The sequence below is a fragment of the Pezoporus wallicus genome, unplaced genomic scaffold, assembly GCF_028554395.1.
Source record: "Pezoporus wallicus isolate ANWC-B61680 ecotype Strahan unplaced genomic scaffold, APGP_CSIRO_Pwel_v1 contig_8705, whole genome shotgun sequence".
Taxonomy (NCBI): Eukaryota; Metazoa; Chordata; class Aves; order Psittaciformes; family Psittacidae; genus Pezoporus; species Pezoporus wallicus.
In genome coordinates, this window is record NW_026638439.1 from 1,567,856 (window position 1) to 1,586,354 (window position 18,499).

The 18,499-nt window shown below is 44.2% G+C and overlaps 2 long non-coding RNA genes across 2 annotated transcripts in view; both read right to left on the bottom strand.

The window, feature by feature from the left end:
- LOC130599902 (uncharacterized) overlaps window positions 1-8,486 on the bottom strand; it is an 82,034-nt gene extending 73,548 nt beyond the window's left edge. Inside the window, exon 1 of the long non-coding RNA XR_008972317.1 lies at window positions 8,416-8,486. This is a non-coding gene — a long non-coding RNA (uncharacterized LOC130599902). The remainder of the gene's footprint in view (window positions 1-8,415) is intronic.
- A 5,632-nt stretch (window positions 8,487-14,118) lies between these two features.
- On the bottom strand, window positions 14,119-18,299 carry LOC130599892 (uncharacterized). Its single transcript, XR_008972316.1, has 3 exons — window positions 18,151-18,299; window positions 16,986-17,083; window positions 14,119-14,554 (listed from the first exon to the last, which is right to left on the bottom strand). It is a non-coding gene; the product is annotated as an uncharacterized LOC130599892 (long non-coding RNA).
- Between the last annotated feature and the right edge of the window lie 200 nt (window positions 18,300-18,499).

Below are 18,499 nucleotides of genomic sequence, written 5' to 3' on the forward strand. Positions count from 1 at the left end.
AATGTTTCAGGGACATGGAAGTCACTGCCAGAGCCAAAGCCAGCGCTGAAATGCACTCTATGCAGCCTGGCAAGTATGCAGGCAAGCCCCTCAGTGAAGTTTAAGCAATTTAATGGTGGAGGGTAATGCAAATGGTGTGTCCAGAGCATATACAAGACAAACTGATTCTTTCCGTTTTGCTACTGGAAGGAGACTTTTTTCAGTTAGTTACAGTTCATTAATTGCTACCATTGAATGAGTCTTAATTTCTTTGCTTGAATTCAGACAGGTTTTTCTTTTTCAGCATTCAGCCAGACTGTAAGTTTGGGCTTAGTTAATGAAATATATACCTGATTTACATTAATGACTATTATAGGACACCTAGAAGCATTCAGTCCAATCACTCAGCAGGCTGAATATTTTAATCTTATCTCTTAGCTGGGAAATGCTGCTTCATGCAAGGGGAGAAGCTAATGGCATACTTTGGAAGGAGCTTGGAAACACACAAATCAAAACCCACAAATGTATGGGTGTGGAAGAAGAAACATGGGGACACTTACTGAACACACAGTGTCTCAGCAGAGCTATTTAAAGGGGGTCTCTACAGTGGCCTGAGATAGGAAAGACAATTTCCAGTCCGGCCTTAGGTCCTATGAGAAATTTCAGTAGTCAGAACCCAGAGGCCCACATCTGGAAATCTCAAGACAGTGACCCAAGTATTTTCAATTCTAAGACCTGTGATTACTCAAATCTAACAGGGTGAAGAGAAGATAACTTTGAAAAGAGACAAGCCCTTCCCTAACTTAAATTCAGCATTCCATCACAAAGGTATTATCTATGCAGTGTATGTCCAGAGGATCCAGAGAGATTATGTGTCATTTTCCTGTCTCTTTTGGATTTGGGCAGTCTGCAGGAAAAGTTAGCTGCCATTACCAGAGCAAGCAGACTCCAGAGTGGAGTAAAATGTTCACAAATTTGAGGGTTATCACGTGCCATCACAAAGACAGAAAAAAAACATTTCTATTCAAGTTCTATGGCACAAACCTGACAATACTTGGGTTCAATTTTCCATAATAGAGGCAGATGGTCTCTGAAAGGGCAACAGTAATAAATAATGACAGACAAAATCCACCCATTGAAACTTTTTGCTAGTAAGATCTCAGATCTTGGCACCAGCCACTATTCCAGGCAAGGGATCCCACTGCAGGGTATGACATTATATCACATGCTGATGCAGCAACAATAAAGGAAAATATCAACAGTATGAAAAGCCTTTCGAGTCCAAATCTTTTAGGGGGACAGTTTATTTATACAGCCATAAATGCATCCTGACATTCCTGTTGGTTTACATATGAATAGGGGAAGTAAACTGTGGGAAAGGTGGAGTCTAATGCAGAACAATTGTTTTGATTATTTCAACTGCAACCACCCCAAATTAGTTTTCAGCTAATTTCGTTGCAACTAAGCATCTGGTATTTTATCATCAGCATTTTTAGTAGTCAAAAACTTTTTTTCCTAACCCATTGAAGCTTCCCCTCTCCCTCTTTATCATCCAGAGCATTGTAAATGTGGGACAATGTAACATAAGCCTCAAAACAGGCCATTACTTAAACTGATGGGGTCATTTTCATTTATTTCATGGCAGCCATTCTCCACCCTTTGCTTTCCTTTGAGGTTGTTTTTTGATTGTCTTGTTTTGAAGCCAGGCAATTTGTCCCACGCTCGCTGCTGTTCATAGGCTAATTAGAATTTTAAAAGTAATTTAAATACCCTTGCAGTGTGCTGTTAACTCCCTCCAGATTGCTGGGAACATTAGCTTCAGTGTTTGTTTATTTCAACTGACTCTAAAATATCGAGCACATTAAAAGCTGTACCAGATTTGGGATAACTCACCTTTAACAATAAATTCATTCCAAAAGTAAGCATCCTACTTAATTAGCATTGCCTTGTTCTCAGGGAAGGTTCCACACAGGAGGACTCTGTGACTGAAGCACCTGGTGGGAGATCTTAGTGCACCAAGAGGCCAAGTCAGAGAAGCATGGCCTCAGCACCCTGTAGTGACAAAAGCAGGGTAGCACAGGGTACCTGCAGAGTTCACCTCTTCATCACTAGCATGGTCTGAAGACCCAGCTTTTGGGACACATCTGCTGCTGTCATGCATGCTGACTGGACTGTCACTGGCATGCACTGGGTCCCCAGACACCAGGCACACCTTGGTGGTCTTCTTGCTCCTGAACTGGTGGTGGTTTTGTATGAGAACCTTCCCTGGCAGAAGTCAAACCCTGACCTGGGCCCTTAGACAAGTCCAAAAGAACCACAACCCCCAGCACATCAACCCTAAGCTACATCTCTCTCCTGCACCAAGTTGGGGGGACCCCAGAAGGGCCACCCCCCCCTCCTCATACCATCTCTCCAGGCTGCTGTGGTGCCAGCCGGCACACACAGCTCCAAGCACTCCATCAAGCTACAGCAAGGCTGCTGCTGAGCAACCTGGCTCAGCCGCCTGCCCCTACAACAGACCACTAACAGGGGCCATGGAACATGGGACAGGAAACTCTGAATGAGATCAAACATGGAAGTGTTCCAACCCCCTTCATATTGATCTTTAACTGAAAATCACCATACGCAAGTTGTGTAAACAGAACTGATTATATAAGAAATAATTATGGAATAGTAGGAACCAGCATCAGGAACTTGGGAAAGAAGTTAAAGAAAGTTCACAGAAAAGAACTGATACTGTAATACATTTAGAGCCTTCAAAGCCATTTCATTTATCACATTCGACATTTCTTTCTGCAAAGAGAAGGAATTTCATGAAGAAAAAAATAAAAATAATCACTACTACACAGTCCTGCACTTTGCAAATACCATTATTTGTGCAAACAAAAAGTATCTAATTCTCTGTAAAAATTTGACACCGATTTCCACAATAAGCATTCTTACAAGCAATTAAAACTTGAACTACACTTGTCGGAGAAGTGCCTACAGTATACACCTGTGAACATTAACAACCACTTCCACCTGGCATGTTTGCTTTGCATTAATACTCTCATTAAGCCAGCTAAGAACATGAAGGCAGCTGTACCTGGGTTCTTCTAGCCAAGTACCCTCCTCTGCAACAAGGACCATAAGCTGACACCTAGAGATGACTAAAAACTGCGCCAATGTATATGGTACTTTCCAAGTACTCTTGCAGCCTCCAGCCATTTTCAACTCAAGCAGTTTCTTGATTCTAACATTCTCTATGTGTGTGTATGTATGTGTGTATATATATATATATACACATATATACACACAAACAGATATTTTCTCCAAATACTGTGCAGGCTCTGTGTCTCACATATCCTTTTTGCAAAATAGACAGTCTTTGGCAAGGAGTTTCACAGACTTACTAACATTTCTTATGTTAGTCTTGAACTCAGTTGCTACCATTTTTAATGACAATTTTATTTTCTATCATTCCTTTATGAAAAACTTTTTTTTTGTTGTTATTTGCTTTTCTGGTAGCTATAGAATATAGAGCTGATGTTTTCATGCAATTAAAGTGTGCTCTGAATGGCAGCACACACTTTTTGTAGTTATGCCACCTCAAAAATGAACAGTTTGACTTCCTAATGTGGTTACCAGTATATCATGGTCACTCTAAAGAGACCAACTACTTTCATGCCAGTGTATCTGTACTTGAGCCTGCTCTAATGGAATCACATATTAGTACACCAGTTTTAAACTGAAACACATAATGAGGCACAAGCCAGTGAGAAACCAGCCAAAACCAAACTATCATTTTACTGCCCAAGAAACACTGGGGCAGAGCAGGAGACAACAGTACTGCTTCACCAGATCCCAGCTCTGCTGACATAAACCCCACCTCTATTATTAATACACTGCACTTTTGTTTACTCCTAAAAGAGCTTGTATACAGTGCTCAGGCTCTAAACATATCAAAGCATTAATGAAGAGTTTTTAAACCATCAGGCTGGCATTGAAAGTTGAGAAACAGTTTCTCCCTTAGGTTTCCATGGTTACTGCATCTCCAAAGCACAATTCAAGTCATAATTTGCTCCAGGTAGCTTCCCAAGCTGCCACGGAGGTATCATTGCCCTTCATGCAAGTGCACGGCAGGGACAGCCATTGAGCCCTAACTCCTCTCAAAGGTGTTTCAGGCAGCATCCCCAGGTGGCTGAAAGGTGTGTTGAGCATGTCTTGCAGTGAAGTGAGCTGCCACCTTCTGGGATACAGCCACTGATGGCTCTTCTTATAGAGTTCAATGGGACCCACATGGGCTTTTGCAGCCTTCAGGGCAAGTGTTCAAGGCTCAAAGTTGGCCTGGCAGGAAGCAATGAAATCCTATCTGTGGCTGAATCTGCTTTCAACTAAGACATGCTTACTGATGGCTCTTAGAAACCTAGCATTTTCCAAGAGAAAGCACAAGACAGTGGATCACATCACAGGCCCAGGTCAGTGTCCTCCCATGGCTGTATCTGACATGCACAAAGGCCCTCAGGACATCACTGTATTTCTGCAAATCCAGTGCTAAAGCTCCAGAGGATCTGACAGGCTAAAGCCAATGAGAACCCACTTAAAAAGAAGCACAAAGAAACATGAGACACACACAGCTTGTAAAATGCACTTTTGTAAGCGTAGCTGGCAGATAACAGAATAATAAGTGAAGACAACAATAACTGTACCTATATAAAAGTCTTTAGAACAGCTGAGATGTTTTCCAGCTACCCAGTCCCACAGATAATCCTGCAGTAACAGAAATCACCAAGGAGACAAGTCAAGCCCACAGGATAGGAGCCTGTGTGGCAGAGATGCAGACAGCAGTGCATTATAGACTAAAGCTCATAGGAACCAGTTAACTTAAACAACGTACAGGCAGCATTGGTCAACATGTGCAACATGCCTGGGGCTCAGTCATAAGATGGAAAGTAAGAGCTCCAGCAGATCAGTCTACAAGAAACAGACCTAAACACTGGTGCTCAAGAACGTAGTAATTCTGTTACGCATTCAGGTCTATATTCTACCATCCCATCCCTCCCCCAATAGGGTGTCCCATACCAGGAACCAAAGGGCAGCATCCAAAGCGGATCATCACCTTATGAAGAACGATCACACACAATGAAGCCATACAATCCAAAAGTAAAATGCAATTTCAAGTTTCCTAAATTCAGGTATCTTGAAAGGCCAACTGCTGAGCTCTGTCAGCTAAAAACAAGGCTTTCTCAAGCTCCTGAGAGCTTGGAGGCTGAGCCAGTCTTTATTCATTTTTCAGGATCATGGGCTTAAGGAACTAATTCAGACTGAAGGAAAGCATGCTACCAAAGAAGAAAAACAGGGAGGTAAAAAACACCATGATTAATAAACACAAAACATAATGTGAAATTTACTTCTTCCAAGCACTTTACTACACTCAGTTAAAATGCTTTAATTTCTGATCAGTCTAGCTATGTTTATCTACAAACATATAAAATGACATTATATGTCCCTTCTGGTGGATAAAAAGGCAAATAGTTAACAGCATGCAAAAATAATCAGGGTAGCAAGCGGAAAAAGCTCTTTTCTACTTGAATTTACACATGGAACCTAGAAAGAGAGACTAATTGCTCCCTGGGACCCTGTGATTAGCTAAATCTGACTTGTAAACAGCTGCAAGATCATGATATCAAGGAGTGGGCACCTCTGTTTTCTGTCTCACTGGCTGCTTGAGACACATTTTTTCCCTGATTTGAGCTGATTGGGCCTCTCATTTACCAATTAGGGGATGAGACTGAACAGGGAGAACAGAGGATGATTAAAAATCTGCTCTTTGCTATTTCTGCAACAACTGTGGACCATTCTCTTCCAAATTAAATCTGGCTTCTGGCTGGCAAGCTAACTGGCAAACGCAATCTCATTCCCCGAGTGCCAGGGTGCATCAGCTGTACATGAGCCATTTGTGGTTCATCTGCAGGGAACATGACATGCCAGTTGCTTTTGGGTGGGCTGGGAGGAGGATGCAGCACCACCAAGAAGCACATCACTGAGCTTCTCTACTGCTCCCACCCAAGCAGATACGGTTTGGGAATCTTATGAGACTGTGCTTTAGAAAAACTTTGGCTATTTACACTGCCTCCTAAACTTGCTTTTGTCAACAGGTCTGGTTATTAAAGTATTATTCTTTAAATGGGAAGACAACAGCAATGAAATCTTTTCACTGTTTAAAATAATTATAATGTAATCAAGAAGTTCTGGCAGGTGATGTTGTGGGAAGTGTTCCTTTTCTGTTTGTCCACTCAACCTCTTGAGCTAGACTAAACCCACAAGACAAGAAGAATGCTCAAACATAGCTATTTAAAACTCACTCTGAGACAGATAAGTAAAACATACATCCACAAGAAACCCATGCTCTCCATAGTTTAATTCCTGGGCACAGGCCTCCCACAGGAAGGCTTTAGGCCAGTTTCATAACCTTAGTCATTTTATAATCTCTATCTTGGGAAGGAAATGGTGCTCTCAGGAGAGCTCTCTTCAAAATAAAACATGGGGTTTTCCCTGAGTAATTGTGTCTTTTTTAAACTCATTTTCCAGACAAAAAAAAAGTCATATTGCATTTTATGATGTCAGATTTTTTTCAGCATGAGAAAATACTTGCTATGAATAACAGCACAGAGGCAGCAATGCCAACCAGAATTACAGGTCACTTCTCTAGGTTTAATTCAGTGAAAAAGTGAGCGGAACAACCTTACTGCAGTAACTGAGGCCTGTTTGTCCCTCTCCAAACTGTCCTAACTAATTTGTTCCAGTAAGTGTCATAACTGGTAAATTCAGTTCAGGAGAAATTCAGGAGGAAACTGTTCACAGTTACCAGTGCAGATTAACACAAGTCACACAGTTCAAGGGAAAGCTAACAAGGCACCTGACTGTATTATGCTTGGAGTAAGCTGGAGCTGTCAGTCTTCCACTCTTGAGTACCTTCATTTGAGAGAAGCACAAGATCTTGAGTGCCTCTTGTCCTCTGTGATTGCATCTGCACTCCAGTGCTGCCATCCTCTTGGAGTTTCACTAAACCCCATGATCACTGAGAGCTTGTTTGCCATTTTCTTGGCATATGTGGGGTCGACCTAGTTTTATTTTTTCAGCCCTTGCTTGCCTTGCTGCAGCTGAGAGCGGCTGCACACAGATACTGCCTGACATTGTCAACAGAGAAATTCTGTCAAACACTGGTACCCATGCTGTTGACTGCAGCTTAAGCCAAAAACTGCACCAAGTGGCCTGACTGCACAGCACTGAATTAAAATGTTGCACTTATGAGTAAGCTTCTTTGGCATTAATATGAATAACATGGCAATACGCCTGTATTTTATATCCTGTCATTTCACTCTGCATGACTAGTACTGTAACTTTGCATGCTCCCACTACACTCATACAGATTACATTTACAAATTGCCCCTCTGAATAAACAGCACTGCACAGGGATGACAAGTATTGATTTTCAATCTCCTTCCAAAATGACTCTATCATTGCAAGTAAGTCAGGCAATCTGCCTCACTTTACACTTTAGGCTATAGGCCTCAGATCACACTGACAGGCCTGATCCTTCAGGAGATGTTTAATTAGAAAAGAAATGAAAGGGATTACTGTAAATCAGCACTTAGGAGTGCTACAGAATTTGCAACGCACCCCCCCCCCCCATTACCTACAAACTGTCTCATTTATTCCCTTATCCTCACCTGGAAGTGTGAGGTGGTTGTTTCACACACAATTCGAATTACTGCCTTTCCTCTAGGAAACACCTCAGCACATCCAACCTGGGTTTTGCTCTTCACCGACATGAAGATGCGGCTGGCACGGGCCCACCTTCCCCACCAGCTAGAGGGGCCAACAGTGCCGTGCATTTGCCTGGCACTTCTACTTCCTCAGCTACGTTTAAACCTAATTACAACTAACACGCACTAAAAATACGTCTTACTTAAGAATTACACTGCTGTTCAGTGCGGTATGTGCTCAGAAATCCGATAAACGCTGCTCCTGTAGCCCCGTCCTCTGGGACAAAGGCTCCCACCAGCCTCAGGGCCCAGATGAAGTCATTGGCTGAAGTTTCTTCTACCAACAACTGCATTTTTTGACGCTTTCCGAGCCGTTGTGAGGTGCGGCCGTCTCTTCCACTCACACATCATGTTTAGATGTGCCCTTCCTCTGCCCCCCGCCGTCTCTGTCCCCCTCTCCTCACGCAGCTGCGCTCCCCGCCCGCCATTTCCCCTCACCCCACAGCTCGGGAGCCCGCCCTCGTCTGAGGAGCGCGGCGCGAGCCGGGCCCTTCCCGCCCGCCGAGGCCCCGCCATCACCGCCCCACAGACGACGCCTGGAAGCGGCGGAAAAGCCGCGGGGTCCCGGCCGAGCCCGGCCTCGAGCGGGGTGCTCATGCTGGAAGCTCTCAGCCACAGCCCCGATTACCTCCGGCGGGGGAAGGGGAGCGGAGCGGCAGAACTGCGGGTGCTGCTGAAGGGAACAGCGGGACACGCCCGGGCCCCACCGTGCTGCTGAGGGGAGAGCCGCGCTCACCTCCTGCCGCAGCCTTCCCGAGGCCCGGCGGCCGTCGGAGCCTGCCGCCAACGGGACAACACACTGCTGCCCGGCCCACGAGGGAACAGCGAGACGCCGTGACACTGGTAAGGTGCAGCACGATGCGCTTTCAGCTGCTCCGGGCCGGCTTTAAGGGCACGTACCCTCCATGAGGCCCGTGATAGGACGGGGAGGGCGTGATCGGCAGCGCCCTCCGCCCCTTAGAACCCACGGATAAACCCCCGGCCATGAAGGGATCCTCCCCCGGGGTACCCGGAGCCTTGTGCTTGCACCCGCGAAGGTAATTTAGTAAACCGAGTTGTGCCTCCGTTGAGGGGTACCTCGGGTATCCTAATACAGCCCCAGTACAGGCGAATGCAATTTATATACGGACCTGAGCTGCGTAGCGGTGGTTCCCCACGGCCAGCACTGCTGTGAACGCATCCCAGCCTGCTCAAACGTGCAGATACCACGGTCATGCATCCACTAGAGAGTAGGTAGCACCTGGGCACCAGAATCATAAAATCATGGAATAGTTCGGGTTGGAAGGGACCTTCATCCTCCCGCACAGCAGCGTGCGTGGTGTGCACTTGGTCCTGGGATCGCAGGGCTTGTGTCTGCTGCTTCACTGCAGTCCAGCTGCACATCAGGCTCTGACAACCCCCCCCCCCCAACAACCAGGCTGCCTCCGGTCGGAAATGCCCCCAAAGCAAAGTGCCAGTTCTTGAAATGTGCCCATGCAGGTGCCACAGCTGGCACAGGATGGGAAATCCTGGATATGCCCTAGGTTCACTGGAGTGTTTTTCATAGCAAGTCAGTTGGTGCTTGTGTGAATGATGTATCCATCTTATCATCTGAAAAGGCTACAGAAATAACCTCTGTGCCTTTTAAGTACTTGTTAAAAAAGGAATATCTGTAAGCTAAAGAGAAGGATGTAACATCTGTGACTCTGGAAGAGGTTTTAAAAATTACCTGCTGTTGGAATGCGGTAGGGAGGAAAAACCCTCCTCCAGTTTTATTAAAACTTGTTACAAATGGTGAGTGCAATCATCCATCACCTTGTATAGATTACTTTTTCTTCTTTAGTGTGAGAAATGAAACCACTTGTTTACTGTAGCACTAATACAGGGAGAACTACTTTCAAAGCTCCCAGCTGTGCCCCTTCTCGCTATGGAACAGACAAAAAATAAATCACAAAAAAAAACCAACCAGCAGGTCCAGATCAGATAATCACATAATCACAGACTGGTTTGTGTTGGAAGGGACCTTACAGCTCATCCAGTTCCAACCCCTGCCATGGGCAGACACACCTTCCACTACAGCAGGTTGCTCCAAGCCCTGTCCTACATGGCCTCAAACACTGCCAGGGATGGGCCAGATGCCAGCGGTCTTGCCTGTGCAAGACAAAAGTACCTGAAAGAGGGGACTGTTGTATGAGTGCTTTTCAGCCTTGCTGGCGCAGCTTCCTCAACCATCTCAGGCTGGATGGGGCTGTGGAGGATGACCGGGCTCCAGTGTTAAGAGACTGTTCTGCAACATGAAGGGGAAGCATGCTTCTGTTTGAGTCAAGGACAGCAAAACCCAAAAACCTTCAGGTTAATTTCTGGGTTTGCTGCGTAAGTCAGGAAAAGGTCATTTCATTTTTATAACTGCATAGAAAATTTGAAACATCTGGAATCTTCAGTATTTCTTTGAACACAGTGTTGTTAGTGTAAGCTCAGTCGAGCCTATGAACTTCAGTGCTTTGCTGTTAATTGGGGTCGCTGAGGTCATCCAAATGACTTGGACTTCTTCCTTCGGTGGTGTGAGGAATTCTGGCTGCAGAACAGCTACTTGCTATTTACAGATACGGTTTGCCAGCTGACTACAAAGGCTTTTAATAAATAGATTGAGTGTTGTTCTAAAACATGTGATAGTGCAGCCCTGAATTGTTGGAGTCAGAGGAGGTAATAGTGGGTGGATATTTTTGCCTGAATGGTTCAGGAGTTTAGTGAAGAGAATCATTCTCTAAATAATAATAAAAATACAACACTGTGAACTACTCTCATATACTTCATGATTAAAATACAGTTTTCTACTCAGAATTCATTAGAACAAGAACCAGACCACAGGGTGAACCTTCTGTGCTTTATTACTACCACCATTAGTATTTTCAGAAATTTCCAACTGCTTCAACCATTTGTTCTGGCACTAAAAAGTAAAGCTTTGATTTCTAGTGGTCTCAGCTAAAAACACCAAGTTGTTCTGTGAACAACAGAGATAATGGAGTCCGGTTTCCTATGAAGTTGAGCTTTTTGTTCCTTTTTTTTTCTTTCTCTTTCCACACAGAGTAACTGCAGCCTCCTTGTGTGTCCTCTGTGATAGACACACTGAGCAAGAGAGAGCCAGAAGGCGACCCCCAAGCAGAATGTGTAACAACTGAGATCTGCTTGCCTTTTCTCTGGCTGAGGTGCTCAGTTGGGTCCCTATTCTAGCTACACACTAACTGCTATAAAACTTGTAGGAATGTAAATATCTTTGAATTGTCTGTACCTCTGCAAAATTTGTTAAAATAGGCTACCCGGTTCATTTCATAACTTTCTAGGGGGTTGGGTTAGTTTGGTTGGTTTGGATGAGGTCACAAAGGTCTGTTTTCTTCAGGAGATTAGGTCCCTGAATTTAAATGGCTCAAGTTTCTAGTCATTATCCTGGGAACTTCAATCGTATTTTCAGGACATTCAGGAATGAATAATGCTTCCTCACTATCAAACACTGACTTTACACATGGGGCTTAAAGAAGCATAATGCACTGAAGGGAGCCCACAGTGTGGCATAACTGAACGATCAAGCATACACAAGAGTTTTACAGCCTGGGGTAAGAGGACAATGCATTTGATCTCTCTCCACAGCTGTGAAGGGCTGCTGAGGTAGCTGGTACTCACCATCTACTTCTAAAGGGATTTGAAGTGCCTAGGACTGCACAGTCTCTCCCACAGGTAGTCTTTGTGCTGGGTAGGGAGCTCTGCTACTCAGCATTGTCCTCAGCCCCAGCTTGCTGGGAATTGTTATTGCTGCAGAAGCTACTGATGGAGGGATGCTTCTTGCTTCTGACGCAGCTTCTGATGATATTTTAGCTCTTTTAGAAAAGAAGCAGCAGCCTTCATAACTCCCTGTAACCAGAACAAACTAATTCTCTGTGGGTCTCTTTCACACTGTGTCAGCAGCTTGCCGTCTCTGACAAGACTGGCCACACTAGGCAGGTAACATCAAGGTAGTTCTCCTGTTCAGACATTCCCAAGCACCAGTGCAAATACTATTGCAAGTTGCAGAGAACATATGATTTCAGTAAAAATACCACAGCTTCTTTCATGGAGATGAGAGCTGAGGGGTCCAGCCAAGTGCCCTTCCTCACTTGCACTCCTTTCCCAACCGGGCTGCTACCATGGGATGGTTCTTCTCCCTATCCACTGGCAAGTACCCACAGAGAGCTCCCCTTCTGCTCCCTGTTCTCAGGGCTCTGGCTTTCCAACATTACAATAACAGGCAAGGAATAAAAGAATAATCAAATCTTGGCACCTCCTTAGGATTGTCTTTCAACAGATCTCTGCTGTGCTATGTGCAGCCTGTGATTATGAAGTCATTTTGTACTTTCAAATATTTTCTGTTAGAAAACAAAATGCTTTAGCCAGTAACTTATTTTCAAGTGTTCTGTAATTTTAAATACTTTTTTATTTAAAAAACATCTACTGATCTAAATAAGCCAGAATAGAGGGCTGAATTTTCAGTGCAGAAGTTATTTATATATGCTGCAAAAGAGATTAGAATCATGCTTAATATAAATCCCTTTTCTCTTTTTAAAGCTCTTATGATGTAGGTACAAGCTGTACTATACAAATGGGGAAAATGAGGACATGGGGAAAGTAAATTACTGAAGACCATGCAAAATTAGCAGTAGTACTGATTATCACTAAGTATTCTGTTGCCGTTATCTGAGGAAGGAGGAGGAAATAGAAAGTGTATATTCATTTCAAAAGCTTCAGATCACTGAAGAAGTAAAATGCTTTCTGATTGCCTGGCAGGAATGACTGTGGAGGGCATCGCTGTGACTCCTTTGTTGTGTGATAGTTCTTAAATTCCATTACTCATGCTGCTATTTTGGTTGTTTCTTGCCTAAATGCAGGCCCTAGCTCTCAATTCATAGAATCATAGAATAGTTAGGGTTGGAAAGGACTTTAAGATCATCAAGTTCAACCCCCCTGCCATGGGCAGGGACACCTCCCACTAAACCATGTCACCCAAGGCTTTGTTCAACCTGGCCTTGAACACCACCAGGGATGGTGCATTCACAACTTCCTTGGGAAACCCATTCCAGTGCCTCACCACCCTTACACCCTCCTTATATCCAGTCTAAACTTCCTCTCTTTAAGTTTTAACCCGTTACCCCTTGTCCTATCACTACAGACCCTAATGAATAGTCCATCCCCCAGCGTCCTTACAGGCCCCCTTCAGATACTGGAAGGCTGCTATGAGGTCTCCACAGAGTCTTTTCTTCTCCAGGCTGAACAGCCCCAACTTTCTCAGCCTGTCTTCACATTGGTGGATCACCAATACATGAGGTGTTGTGGGGCACAGGCTGCCCAGGGGCCCCTGACTAGCTGGGATGGCTTTTGGGGATGAGCCATTTGGGCTAAGGACAGCCTGTTTTATTTTCCTGTAGAGCACCATGCACAGTCCTACCTGCACCCATCAGCCAGCACCTTCATTCTTTTCTTTTCACCCCTCCCCTTATTCCCCAACTCTGTCCCTTCTGTACCAAAATAAGTAATAATTTCCAGTCCCATTTCAAAGGGATGTAGACCTTATGCTACTTCCTTACTTCCCAAGGTAACGTCTGAAAGAAACCTTTTCATTAAACCAATTTCAGCATGCTCTATTTAGTCTTTCAGAGATTCTGTGTGTGAGAAGGAGACAAGTGACACAGGCTATTTATTGAACCAGTCCAAAACACTGCAGAATGAAGTACTGAAAATGTTAACTTAATTGAAAGGATTAATTAGATCTTTGTAACTCTGTTCCTACTGAATAATGCATGTGACATGAGGGGAAAGAGGCAAGTATTTGGATGATGGAAGAACAGCTGGTTCCTAGTTGCTGGTTACTAGTTGCTTACCACCTGGTAAGCAATCAGCACCTTAATTGCACCAGTTCATTTCCCCCAGAAAGATCCCACTTCTTGTTTTCAGTTGTTTTCCTCATTAGTTTTGCAGTTTCCGTTTATACTTCCTCCCTGTTTTGGGCAGTTTCAACTGATACTCTTCTCAAAGCCCACCAGCTCTCTCACACCACTCCAGTATGTTTCTAAAGACGAAACCTGCGGAGACTCTTCACTCACAGGTTGTACTGGAAACCCCTTTTCCCTTCAGTAGCTTATTGCCCTGCTGCTTTGTCCCACATTACTGCTCACCTTAGCCTGTGTATTTGGGATTCTCCCTCCTGTCTGGTGAAAAGGTTTGCTAGAACTCCAGCTGCATTTGAGCCTGTGTGGTCTGAAGCAATCATTTTATTTAAGCTGCAGTTTAAAAATAAAATCCTCTACATAATAATTAGAGTGTTGCATTAGAAAATACTGGATGTCTACATACTGCATACATAGACTACTCTGCACTGAGAGCTGCACCATCTGCTCTCCTGCTCCCTGTTCTTACTCCTGCAGACATTAGATAAACATGTTGAGAGAGCAGCAGGCTGTTTTCAATCATGACATATCTGAGCTGTGTTTAAAGTCAAAAGCCTTTATTTACAGCTCAGTGAAGAGAGAGGACTCATAATCAAGGGCAATAAACTAGATCCATAGCAGTTTAATGGTTTAAAGGGATGGCAGCCATGTATGTCAAGCCTGTCACTTCTTTAAAATGCAAAAGGCTCCAAAAAGAGCAGAGAGGATGCAAGGCTTCCTGGCTACCATGAGATGGTCTTCAGTGCTGTGGGTTGGGTTTGAAGGCACAGCAGTGGGGCAAATATGCTCTGCTTCTCATGGACGTCATGGAGTGGCCTGGAAAGAAATTCACTGGCTTTTACCCAATGCATAGTGCTAAAGCAGCTTGAGATGTTGGCAGGAATTCTCGAAGGAGGACTTTCCTCCCTGGGATAAGTGGCCACAGCTGCTCTTAGGAGAAAAAAAATAAAAAGAATTTTAGGTCTTTCTACATGCTTGGAAAGGAAGGAGAGTAATGAAGGGGCAGGTTTATTGGCAGGATGGTCCTGTAACGGCCTAGAAGTCAATCAGTCTGTCTCATGCTTCACTGCAGAAACCCACAGAATTCAATGTCCACCTTTGAACACAAAACCAGTCTTGATCAACTGACTTAGTCCAATACCAGCTTAGAGTACTTACAACAATGCTGAGAGAGTACTTACAACAATGCTGAGTAGCTACTACATCTCAACCAATAAGCTAAATCCTGTCTCAATCTGGGCACTGAGCCTCCACAATGTGAAGACATTGTCATGTTAACTCTCCAGTGCTGTGAACCCAGGAATGGAGTTAACATCAAAACTTATATATGTTGGATTGGTTGATTCATCCTTGCAGGAGTTGTGCCTCTGCGATGCAGTCTCCTGGTTTAGAGCTAGTGCTTATACCAAAGTAACTGACTGGTTAAACTGACCCAGGATAAGTCTCCATAATACAAACTTGCAAAAAATCCCAGAGCCAGGTTTTCAAGCTGAGGTTCTCCAGCCATGTGTGTGCATTTTCCCCTGCTCATTCCAGCAACCTTTCTAATTTTACTCGTTTTCTCTCTGATCCTTGGAATTCAATTGTACTGATTTCCTGAGCATTAAACATACATGAATGTTCCTCTAGTCTGCTTAATGGCCCTAGCAAAAACTGTTTCGACTCATTGGCAATGCAATTGGAGCAGTCACTGAACACATCTACTCTTTCAGGCTTGGATGTTGGAAACTGCTTTTTTTTTCTCACAGTGAGTGAGCATGCAAAGTTATTATATTAGAAATGGCTCTGAGAAGTGACAAATGGGCTTCAAAGTGCAGCATAATGATCACTACAAGATGGGGGTGTATTTTGTTCTTGAACTGCTGTGCACATTTTACTGAGATGGGAGTACAGATCCCAGACAGTGAGGCTTCAGTAGCCAACCCAAACCCAATTTGGGCTTTGGCAATGAGGCATTCTTAAAGTCCCTTATCTCTAGGATGGTGCTAAGAAAGAACGATGTGGCTGAGGTGGATTGGCAAAAAATGTTTCAGAAAAGCTAAAGATGTAGAAATCTCCAAGCCTGAAGCGTATCACAGCTACAGCCTTGCAGTTCCTGGTGGTCTAGTGGCTGTCATGTTGCAAAATCCCAGGAGTCTTAATTCAAGTTAATGCTGGATTGACAGCCAGTTTCTAAATTCCTTCTCAGTTTCTGTGACTGAAGAAGCTGTTCTTGCACCAAACACAATGTACTACTTACACTTTTGCCAGAGATTAATAAAATGGCTCTAGTAACTGAGTCATAACATGAACTGCTGAAGATGCTGATTCCTTAGATGGGATCTACTACTCAGTCAAGCTGAGCAAAGTTTCTTCACTCTGTTTCAGGAACGTATCTGAAGCTGTTCCCAGCTGACTTCTGCTCCCTACAGGTCTACCAGTGCCTCTGTCTAGGATTTTTCTGCTCTTGAGCTTCATCCACAGAGTCTTTTCCGCTACTTCTCTGCAATCCCAAGGTCCTTATCTGATTACTAAAGGAGACAGGGGGGAGGCCATAAAAAGCCTCTCATTGCAGTTTCAGAATGGCACAGTTTTCTTCCTAACCTCTGTGTACTATCTCTATTATTATACACTGCTGAGGGTAGGCATTGTCAGCATCAGCTGGGAGGTCCTGCACTGTAGCATGTGTGCATACAGAATCATGCCCTGGGTTCACTTGAAGCCAATGCACAGAAAGGAATAAAGGAAAACTTTTCCCTTTATCCCTTCCTAATGGTTCCTATTCCTAGTGTGACTAGCTGAGAAGGTGGGACTCTCCCAAAGTCATGCTCATCAAATGCAGTGCAGGTAGCTGAGGGTTAGATGGCACACTCATGACATGGACTGTGCTCCCCAGAGTTAAAGCCTCAATTGTCCATATTAGTCCTCTGAGAGAGGAGAAATCATCTTTGCCTGCAGAGGAAGAAGTGTAATGCCCTGTGTCCAATTTTCTTTTCATTGCTGTTTTTATTATCGAAACAAAATGTTCACTGATCCTAAAATGAAAATGGAGAATGCTAATTTTTGTAGTTCTTGCGAATAAAATTCTTAATGTGCTCTTCTCCCATTATCCTAAGACTGTTATGGTTTACTTTAGCTCTGGAATCTTATTATTTTCCCCAGAATTCATGGGCGTTTCTTATCTTCAAAACTATTCTTAACTTCAAAACTTCATCTATTCAGATATTCTTCTATCTTATCTTTATCCTCGTAGTTAGTATGAACATACCTTTATTATCCTACTTCTGGGTTTGCAAACAACAAGTGGCTATTGATCAAGAAGATGAAGATGAGGCAGCAGAACTACTGGAAGCACTGGGTAAGAGTCTAAAGGAGAAATTAAGCGTTTACAAATACCAAAAATCTGATGGATGGCAAAGTAATGCAAAGCCATTTAAAATTCAGCAATTCCAGTAGTATTGAGAAGTGCCAGCCTAAATTGCTGTGTTGTAAATGCTGCCGATAATATACAGAGCTGAGGCCCTCTTGATACTGGTAAAATGCAGGTCAAGTGCATACATCAAATGTTATGTGGTTTGGGGACAGGTGAAGTATAATCTGACTGTACAGGAACCAGCCTGAGCACTCTGCCTCATGCCTGAGCGTACTTAAAAACGGGGTTCAGTGAGGGCTACAGGGCTGCTCTCCATTCATAAGCTGCTTTTCCCTATGGAAATATAAATAATCCAGGATGATTTTTACCTCATGCTGCACTTGCAGAGTGCAAAGAAGGCTGCAGTGTGTGGTCCAACCTTTGCACGTGTGCAGTGGTCCCGCTGACCACAGAGCCAAGGTGCAGACAGAAACTGTTAAACTTGTCCCAGGGTGTACTACCACTCCCTCAAACTGTCATTCACAGCCACTGCCTGCCTTTGAACTGGTCACTACAGGAGACAGTACTGTTAGTCATAAGGCCCTGAAGCCTGTCTGAATGTATCTAGGCAGCAATTTAACACGAGGAGAGAATCGGAACTGTCAAGAAATTCTGTGAATTTGACTTCTGAAATCCCAGATGTTTCTTCTGTCCTTTCCTGGGATGGCAGCACAAGTCCAGTAACAAGCATGTCATTAAGACTGAAACACCTTTAAGCTGTGCACCTCCACACCGGAATTCACCTTGTATTTCCTTTTGACATGCGGCCAAATAAGTTGACTTCTCCTGGAATAACCTGAGAGCTGGCAGCAAGGTGGGAGCCAGAGCAGTGATGGATGGCTCAGGCAGCTGGAATCCTTCATTTTCAAAATGAAATGGCTCCATCTCCTTTAAGCCATAAAGACATGCAAAGCACATGAAGAACAGCCATGAATCAGGGCAACTTTGCTGACAGCACATGCTGACAGCAGGCTCTCTGGTCCAGACCCTTGCTCCTGCCGTTAATCTTTCTTGCACTGACCCAAATGCTCACAGTGGCTTTTCCTCACCCTCTCTGTTGAAAGCAAACTGTTAAAATTGCTGCCAAGGTGAGGAGGAGAGGACAGGGCAGCCTGTGCATCAGGGGATGGAATCGCTGCCAAAGGGAGAACATGCAGCCCTTGTCCTGCTTGAGCACATTGCTATGGCAACCCCAAGCTCTTCGATGCCCTGATGCCATAGTGAAACCTTTGGCTTGTACTGGCTGTGAGCAAAGTGTTTTGAGGCCCTCAGCACTATTCTTTTTCCCCACACCACTGAACTTGGACCACCAATGAAGTGCTGTGTGGAGGATTCCTGGAGACATAAGCTTCTCTGGTTTGGGTTTTGGG